This window comes from Neocloeon triangulifer, unplaced genomic scaffold, assembly GCF_031216515.1.
Source record: "Neocloeon triangulifer isolate White Clay Creek 2 clone unplaced genomic scaffold, ASM3121651v1 ptg000004l, whole genome shotgun sequence".
Lineage (NCBI taxonomy): Eukaryota > Metazoa > Arthropoda > Insecta > Ephemeroptera > Baetidae > Neocloeon > Neocloeon triangulifer.
The window spans coordinates 4,717,033-4,725,725 of record NW_026775547.1 but is presented as its reverse complement, the minus strand read 5'-3'; the positions used below and the strand labels follow the sequence as shown (position 1 = coordinate 4,725,725).

Here is an 8,693-nt window from a genome sequence, read left to right as displayed (position 1 = left end):
GAAGCAATTTGTGGAGCGTAGTAAGTCTTTTTCATCCAGTTCAATAAAACTCTTCGTGGATGTAGGAAAAAAAATTGAAACTCAACTAGACAAAAACATATCAACCAGTAATCACTCGAAGCAATCAAGTTTGGGCGAGTCGCTTTCTTTTTTAAGCCGCGACTCAGCGTAAAAATACACAATTTTTGGGCGCGGGGGGAGGCATCCGAAATAAAATAAATGGTGTGCACGTTATCTTAATGCAGGCCGCTTTAGTATGTGTCAAACTGATTCTAAACAGCCCCCACTCGCTCACTCTCCAGAATGGGCGCGCGCGATAAAATAAAACGAGGAGGCTTCTTTTTTTAAACGCGCCGCTATGAAAGAAGATGCGCAGTTTAAAACAGAAGCCGCGAGTCGAAAATAGCGTTAATGAGGGGGTGAGCGCGGCTATTTATAAAATCACGCTCTCTCGCGAGCCCGCCCGCCGCTGGCGCTGCATGCTTTTTAATTTTTCGGCGCCGCCTCCGTTTCGACGCCCCAACTTGGCGCTAATTGCGGCGGAATCGATAATTGGTGCGCTCTCTTGTAGAACGAGGATGGCGCGTTTATAAATAGTCTGCAACAGTCATCTCTTTCACTTGACAGCTTTTTCATCGGAATTGCGATCGATAACGGCCGCCGCTTTGCTTTTTTGCTGCAAATAAGCACAAACCGAATTATCCTGGAAATACGTGAATTTCCCTCAACAGGAAAGTCTAACTGATGCGGTTAAATAATAAATGAGTTTATAGGCATTACTTATAAAAGAGTCAGGCAATTAATTGTTTGATTATTACTGCTTATTTATTATTTTATCATTGTTTTATTTGCATTTTTGTTTATAAGCAGACTTTGCAATGTTGAGTACTTTTGATCAGACCATTTTTTGGCAGCGGAAATTTCAAATATAAAAAAAAAATTAATACCATTTGTCGACAGTAAGCAATTTTTAGAATTAAGGTCAGTGAAAACCATTTTAGAACTCAAAATGCACATTCATGAGAATTATTTTTAACATTTAATAGCGATGAAATTGATATCGTAACAAAAGTCTGCTTGTGCAACCAAGAAATCTCGAATTAACTTTACAATAGCAAATGGCTTCTTTTCACGAATGCGTCGATGGTGGGAATCGTGGATTTCAATACAAAAATTTTGTCTTCAAATTTTGATGTTTTCAAAATATTATATAATTAAATGAACAATTTCTGCTGAAATTTTATTTTCAGAAATCAATTAATCAATCAATACTGGTTGTGAGAGTTTTTGGGTGTTCCTGGAAATCAGCCGAAATGACTGATCCTTTTTACAGATTTCAAAGCCTCTTGTACGAAAAGTGAACTTTGCACTGATGTCGATCAATTAGTGTCAGGTGAGCTTGTTTTTATCAAGCTTCGATTGCATGTTAAAAAAAAGACCTGACGAAACCCTGCACGGGCCAAAAAGTGGAATTATCTTTCATCGCGAGAGGATTATTGATCGTGGCCGTCAAGGCGAAACAGGCTGAAATCTGATCTAAAAATACGCACTTTGCTGGAGGAGATCAGAGATTTCGGGCCGGGCCTCCTCCAAACAGGTCGTTGTCTCCGCCGGAATTTTCCATCCGCCGCTATTCCTCATCATGTGCCTTAATGCTCTCGGAATACATTAAGGCAACAAAGCTGGGCCGTGTTGCTTTGCATCTCGTCAACGATCTCCGCAATTTTTCACTTCGCACTGTCGCAACGGGGCGAGCACCTTCGCGCGGAGTCACATGATTTTATAAAAGTAGAAAGCGCCGACCTTTTTTTTTTGCAAATTCAAATGTGCCATTTTTTTCAGCGTTGTCCGCTTTAATTTACGGCAACACTGGCCATACATGAGAGCTAATACAACCACTTTCAAGGAGCAGGGTAATAAAAGTGCAATAAATGGACCCTTTTTGGCCGCCGTTTTCAAATTAATGTGAATATTTATGAGGTTTTCACGCAAAAATTACATTTGAAACATAAACATCCATTAATTTACAATTTTGAGACACTTTAGGGAGATTTCACTGCTTGATAATTAATTTTTGTATGGTCAATTTAAATTTACTGACAACCGTTAAAACGTTTATTATCCAAGTTGAATTTTTTTCTTAGTTACAATGGCTAGGGGCGGTGAGAGAAAAGCCGGCTTAATTTAGTGCCCTGAAATCACTTTCCCTGGAATTAAAATAGTCTCTAATATTATTAAAAACAACAAACAACGCATTCAGCAATCTCGCCTTTGGCCAAACTCAAATATATATAAATACAAAGTTGCGATAATAAGAAACGGAATGATCGATATAGTTATTATAAACACGTACACAGACAAACGGCGGTGAATGTCTCGTTTCGCAACAATCCCCTGGCTCACGTACCGATTTCTGATCACTATGAAAAAATAAACTACACACAACGGCCAGTGACCTGAAAGCGGGACGTGCCGCAAAAAACCGAGTTGTGTATTTGCATAAGGAGACTATTTCGAGCCAAAGACACAATGTAGTGAAAGAAGCAAATGTGTACACCGACAATAAAAACGAAGAATACCAAGGTCGGTGCGAGATAAGCCGGGACTAAAAATAACTCGACCGGCTCGGGGGCAAATCTCGGGCAAACAGAGGTGGAATGTACTTTTGATTCTTCTCCTTGGATGCAGATTTTTGCGACGGACAAAAATTGGTCGGCCACAGAGCTGCGGACAGACAGATTTGCGTCAGCGAACAGAGGCTTACGTAAATAGCCTAGCCTACACCAAGGCGAAAGAAAGACGCCGCCACCTCTGAGCCATAATTTTTTACTGTTTGTCACTTTGGGCAGGTGGATTAAACCCCCTTTGGGAATGTGCAAAAGTCTCAAACGTTGTAAATTATATATATAAATTTTCGAGGTGGACCTCTTAGGAGAGAAAAAAATGAATTATTGCCCCTAACATGTAGTTGGTGTGCCAAGTATGGTGTTGCATTAGCCTTTGACGTCAGCAGGATCTGTTTATATTTATTGCAAATTATTATTGGGCTCCTTTCGAAATGTGCACGGCGTGACCTGTCCCATTTGTTATGTAAAAAAATACGTGCTTTTTTTCGCACAGCGCCCAGCTGGTGAAAAAACCGACTTATATTAATTATCTCAAGTGAACCGACGGGCAACAGTTCTGCTCCATAAAGGTAAAGTGGTGCTAAAGCTTTTTAAGTCACGCGCTCCTTTGGAGAAAAAAAAGTGATTTTAGCGGTCCGTACTTTCGACCTGAATAAATTATTGCACTATTTTCGATAAAATATCAATTTTCAAAAAGTCGAAGGCAACAAGGTATTATCAGATTGAAATTATTCTTCTAGTAAAAAAGCAGCTCGGCGGAATTAATACAGGTTTTGTTAACTCCCACAAATAAGCAGGTGATTATTTTGTGGGCGTATTTGCATAAATTTCATTTTAATTTGGACGTTAACTACTAAAAAATTCAAGACGAGTTTTGAAACTTGTCAATTAGTTCAACTGATCGTAACAGCGTTGCTGTCAAAATCAAGACTGTAAATTTTAATTGCAATGAAAGTTAAAAATAACTTTTTTGTGGTAGAAATAACTGATAACATATCATTTTAAATAATTTTAAAGAGGTCAGACGAGCAATTATCGTTAATTTTAATGAAAACAGTGTTTAGATCAATTGATATGATGTTCTTTTTTATTCATTTCATTTAATAAAAATGCCCAAAAATATTTTCAGGAATAATAAATTAAGAACGAGTGATTAATGAACAATTTATTACTCTAAAAAGAAAAAAAAATAACTTTCACGGAATAAATATTCTTTGCTTAGAGGTGTATAGTATGAACATCAATAAGAGGAATTGTGTTTTCTTAAAATTAAATTAAATATTATTCGGCCTTACATTTATTGGCATTGATTCATAACACAACGTTTCCAATGCAACAGCAAAAGACGGACATATTTGATAACAGAGCTCAATAATAATTATAATCTTTCTCAGAATTTTCAGAGTGGCATTAGACTTATTGCCAGGCCAACAAAGTCCCGCTTGTATTTATCGGACCCAGAATCGTTGTAATAATATTTTTTAAACAATCGAGCAAAATAAAATGTGTATGCTCACTCTAATGAGACGGTTTTTAACAATTGAACAAAAAAATTAATGATTGTTCAATTTCATATTTCTGATACTGACCGCCAATTAGGACTTTATTTCAATAAAAATATCTCTTATATACTTTGGTTTTGTAGAAAAGTTGATATGATTATCACAATCATTGTTTATTGAACGCTACCGACAAAAATTAATGCAAATATTTTGGGCAAGTAGTTGCTTTGAAATTCAATTTCGCTGATAGGTCAAGAAAAAAATTCCAGCACATTTGTCTTAAAAGTATAATAAAATTTAGAAAATTTCAAAAAGAAAACTTTGAGTTGAATATTTTTTAGTTTAAGGATTAAATTTAATTGAAGTGTTGCTGGGTATGTGGTGAAATTTTCAATAATTTACGTTTATGGTAGATTTTGAGAGGAAAATTAATTATAAAACTCCAATCACCAGCAATGTTATTAGAAAAAAAATTAATACTTCCACAACTTATAGAAATTATATGGTCTGAATGCCAGTGTAAACAATCAAGCATCACCGCAATTAACCAGGCTGATTTTTAGCATTAGAGTTGATGACAACTAAATAGAGAAATTTATAAAAAAAACTTGTTCAAAATTTCTTCTGATTTGTCTCTTATTTGGAAAAATATTTATAAATTGAGAGAACATGTATTGTGAAAATTTATCACTTTTGTGGCACAAACCACCGCACTGTCCGACGACGAAAGCAATAATCATGCAAATTATTTCTTGTAAATAATGTAAAAAAATAAATTGCGGACGCACCGATAATCATGGGCGCAGGTGGTTGCATGGAGGAGGGCATGTGCGGCTGGTCCTGCTGCATCCGCCAGTCATCGTGGTCCGCACTGGCCCCCGGCGGGGGACTGGTGAGTTGCTGCTGCTGCTTGGGGGCGGCCCCGGGGGGCTGCGCGGGGTCGCTGGGGGAACCCGAGCGTTCGGGCAGCTCGGGGATGGCGACCAGCATGCTCCGTGGCGAACGGGGGCGGCCTGACACGTGTCACTGCTGCGGGGCCGGCCGACGACGGGGCCGGGCGGGCGCCGAACCGAGCGAGAGCGAAAGAGTTGCGCGGGGTCCGCTCGCGAGCCGACTGAGCAGCAAAGCAACCGAGCGGCGGCGGCGGCGGCGGCTCCACCTCCTACTAGACAACAAACGCCGCGCCACTCGTAAACAAATACATGGACGGCTATTTTTAGAACACGTGCCCCGCGCTGGAAACCAACAAACGTATACAGTCAATAAAGAGCAGCAGCCACTCCACGTCCCGTTTTTCCCTTTCCATCTTTTTCTTTCTATCTGATCCGTCGTTCTCCACAGACGATGGTGCTGCTGCTTAATTCATATTTTAATTTTTTTATCCTTTTACTCGGCTGCTTCCTGCTGCCTCTCTCTATCCGAGGACACAATGTGCCGATGATGATGATGTAGCTGGCCCGGCTATTTATAAACCTCTTTCGCTCTCTCAGGCCCTCTCCGCCGCAATGTTTCTTCCTCCTCCAGCAAGTGCGCCTCTTGCTGTCGCGCGAATATGGATTCGAGGCCACCGAATTATTGATTGCCTTCATTGGCCCCTCCGCGTGTGTGTGTTGTCACTTTTTGTATCTGCGGTTTTCAATTCAATATGTACTTTGATTATGTAAAAATTGAATCAATAAACTCAATAGACGTCTGTTTTGTCAGGTGCGAGACACTCTGAGTAGGGCGAATTTATTCACCAGACATCACCAATGTTCAATTTGTGAACCTAAATCATTTTGAAAGTATCATAATACGCGATGTTCCGATGCTTGTACATTAAAGCATGGTAGTTGTTTCTGGTTTTGACAGCTCTTGTAACATGTTTCAAAATAAAATTATTTACTTTGTCACAAATTCATTAGTTTATTTATCTTCTATTTAAGTAAAATGTTGCACAGTCTTTAAAAACGCAATCAGCGATTTAAATTAGGAATTATCTTTCTTTCCTCAGATGTTTGCACATTTTTTTAGATTTACTTGGTTAAGCCGTTTTATTTCAACAATAAAAATGAAATCCTAAGTCTTTTTGAGTCAGATTTTTTTTTTTACTCGAAATTTTGTGAAAATAATATATGTGAAAACAGATTAGATTTCATTTAGAGCTCTTCTTAATAATGAAAACACAAATTATTTAATTCAATAACTATAGCAACAAAATGTCTTATTATTGTCAAAATTTCAAAGCCACGCCTTAGCAAAAATATATGATATATATTAATTTTGATCACTAATATTTTTTTTCTTTTTTTATAAAACCTTTTAACAGAAGTCCACATAAAAATTTTTTGTCAAAAAATTCTTTCGTAAAAAATTTAAAAAATATCCGCCACGAATTTAAAGAACTATGTAATATAATTTTGGCGAATAACCATAATTAACGCATTCAAAATTATTACAATTTGTTTATATGTACACAAAATTATGTCATATAGCTGTCATATAGTTAAAATTTTAATATTGGAATAACATTTTTATTCAGCATTAAATTTATAAATTAAAAAAGTATTTATAGTTAAAAAATTATTTACTTCTAATATGTGGAGGAAATAATTAAGTCATTTCACAAGTCTTTATCACTTTTCTGTGGTATTTACGCAATTCTCATTGCCATAATATAATCTTAAATTAATCAGAACTTCCTACACATTTTTATTTCTCGGAATAAAATTGAAAAAAAAATCTATTAATACCTACAGGTCCATTTTTCTTTCATTTTTTGACTTTTTCTCGACAAAATAAAATTTTTAAGATTGATTATTTTTCTTTAAAAAACCAGTCCATATGCGGGCAATTATTACAATTAAAAAAAGGATATGATGTATTTGTGGCCGATAGTGCTATCAACAAGGTCACTAAACAGCAGCGCGCACTTCCTTCCCTTCAAATTAAAAAAAAAAATAGATATATATCCGAAAACCTCTCTAGGCACTTTCTAACGATTTAAATTTCTGTCAATTTTATATGCAAAGAGGCGTGTAATTTTTTAAGTACTTGTTGCCAACAGGGGTTGGCAGGAGACGCAAATATACATGCCAATCAAGACGTTGTGTACAATTCCTGTCACACCTCCTGTCGATACTGTGACTGCATAATTTCGATCGCATCATAGATTTCAGCTTGCCAAGGTTGTTCATATTTTTATTCTAACGCCACACCGAGTCACCGACGCAGTATAATTTCGACGCTCAATCCAAAAGTATTATTTTTTACCTTGCACAGAGTAAAAATTAAACGGCGCGTGCACGAAACCCTTTTTCTGAGCCACACTTTGATTGTCACGCACGCAACTCTACGTGGGCCTTAAAAACTTGCACTTGTGGCGCCTTCAATTGTCAAAAACACAAGGTGGGCAATCGGAAAATTTACTAAAAAAAGGAATAATAGGTTTAATGCTCACTCGAGTTGGAGACATTTTCGTCTGCCCTGCTCATGATTGTTGATCGCAAGATTCCCACCAGCGACTGATGAGAAAACTGAAAAGATAAATTATTCATTTTAATAAAAATAATAATTCAGGCAAATGATTGTTCATTTGTATAATTAGTAATTACCCATAAAATAAAACTATTTTTGGGATTTTTAATTTTCTCACAAGGCCTGATTAGTTATTTGATTAATAATTAAACTGCAATTAGGGATGATTTCCAGTGCATTGTGTGTTAAATTTATAACCTTCATTACAGTCTCAGTTTAATTCAAAGTAATTTTAGGGATTAAATGGGTTTTTTTAAGTTTTTTTTTTATAATTCATTTTAATTGAAACCTTCATAAAATATTAAAATTAGAGGTTTAGACAAATTGTGTTTAGCAAATTTTGTGAGTATGCTTTAACTTTTAATTAGTTTCATTTAAATTCAATGATTATTTAAATATAAGTGATTTATTTATTCACATAGACTTTATATTTTTTTTTGCAAAATTTGCATAAATTTAAATAAACAGGTAATAATTTTTTTTTATACTTTTCTGAAAATCAGCCTCAAATCATTAAAAACTGTAGACAGGGAAAAATTAATTTCGCTCGACTTGCATATTTTACTACGTACTTCCTGTGCATCTTTGTTTGTCTTTTTCACGAATTTGCATAAATTTCAAATCTTTTCAGTGGCAAAGAAACGATAAAAACAGGAAGTCACTGATCGAGAGGGCGAAAATGTCGCCAAATGGCGCAAAATGTCAAAGAACACGGAGCACCGAAATCGAGGGATGTGCCCACTATTATTTATAAACATGTTCTCCAACAGCAGGTGCCTGCCTGCCAGCTCCCAGACCCACTACTTGGTTTCGGCGCCCGTGGAGCCGCTGGCGACTCCAACTCGTTCTATTCAACCAGAGGCACTAGTGATGTCAAATTACCTGCAGACTAGCCACTCATCCAGCCAATTCCTGTTGTAAATGGCTCAAATTCCTAGAATTTGGAGACTTGTTTCGAATGAATGCATTACAAACATTTCACAATAAAACACAAGGTGGCAGCGACTCGTACGGCAGAGGAGAACATCACGTTGAGCACCGTTGACAA

The 8,693-nt window shown here is 36.7% G+C and overlaps 1 long non-coding RNA gene across 1 annotated transcript; it reads right to left on the bottom strand.

Moving 5' to 3' along the window:
- Nucleotides 1–2,092: 2,092 nt before the first annotated feature.
- LOC132193529 (uncharacterized) lies at nt 2,093–8,692 on the bottom strand. The gene is made up of 3 exons (XR_009441465.1): nt 8,528–8,692; nt 7,569–7,644; nt 2,093–2,724 (listed from the first exon to the last, which is right to left on the bottom strand). It is a non-coding gene; the product is annotated as an uncharacterized LOC132193529 (long non-coding RNA).
- Nucleotide 8,693: the final 1 nt, after the last annotated feature.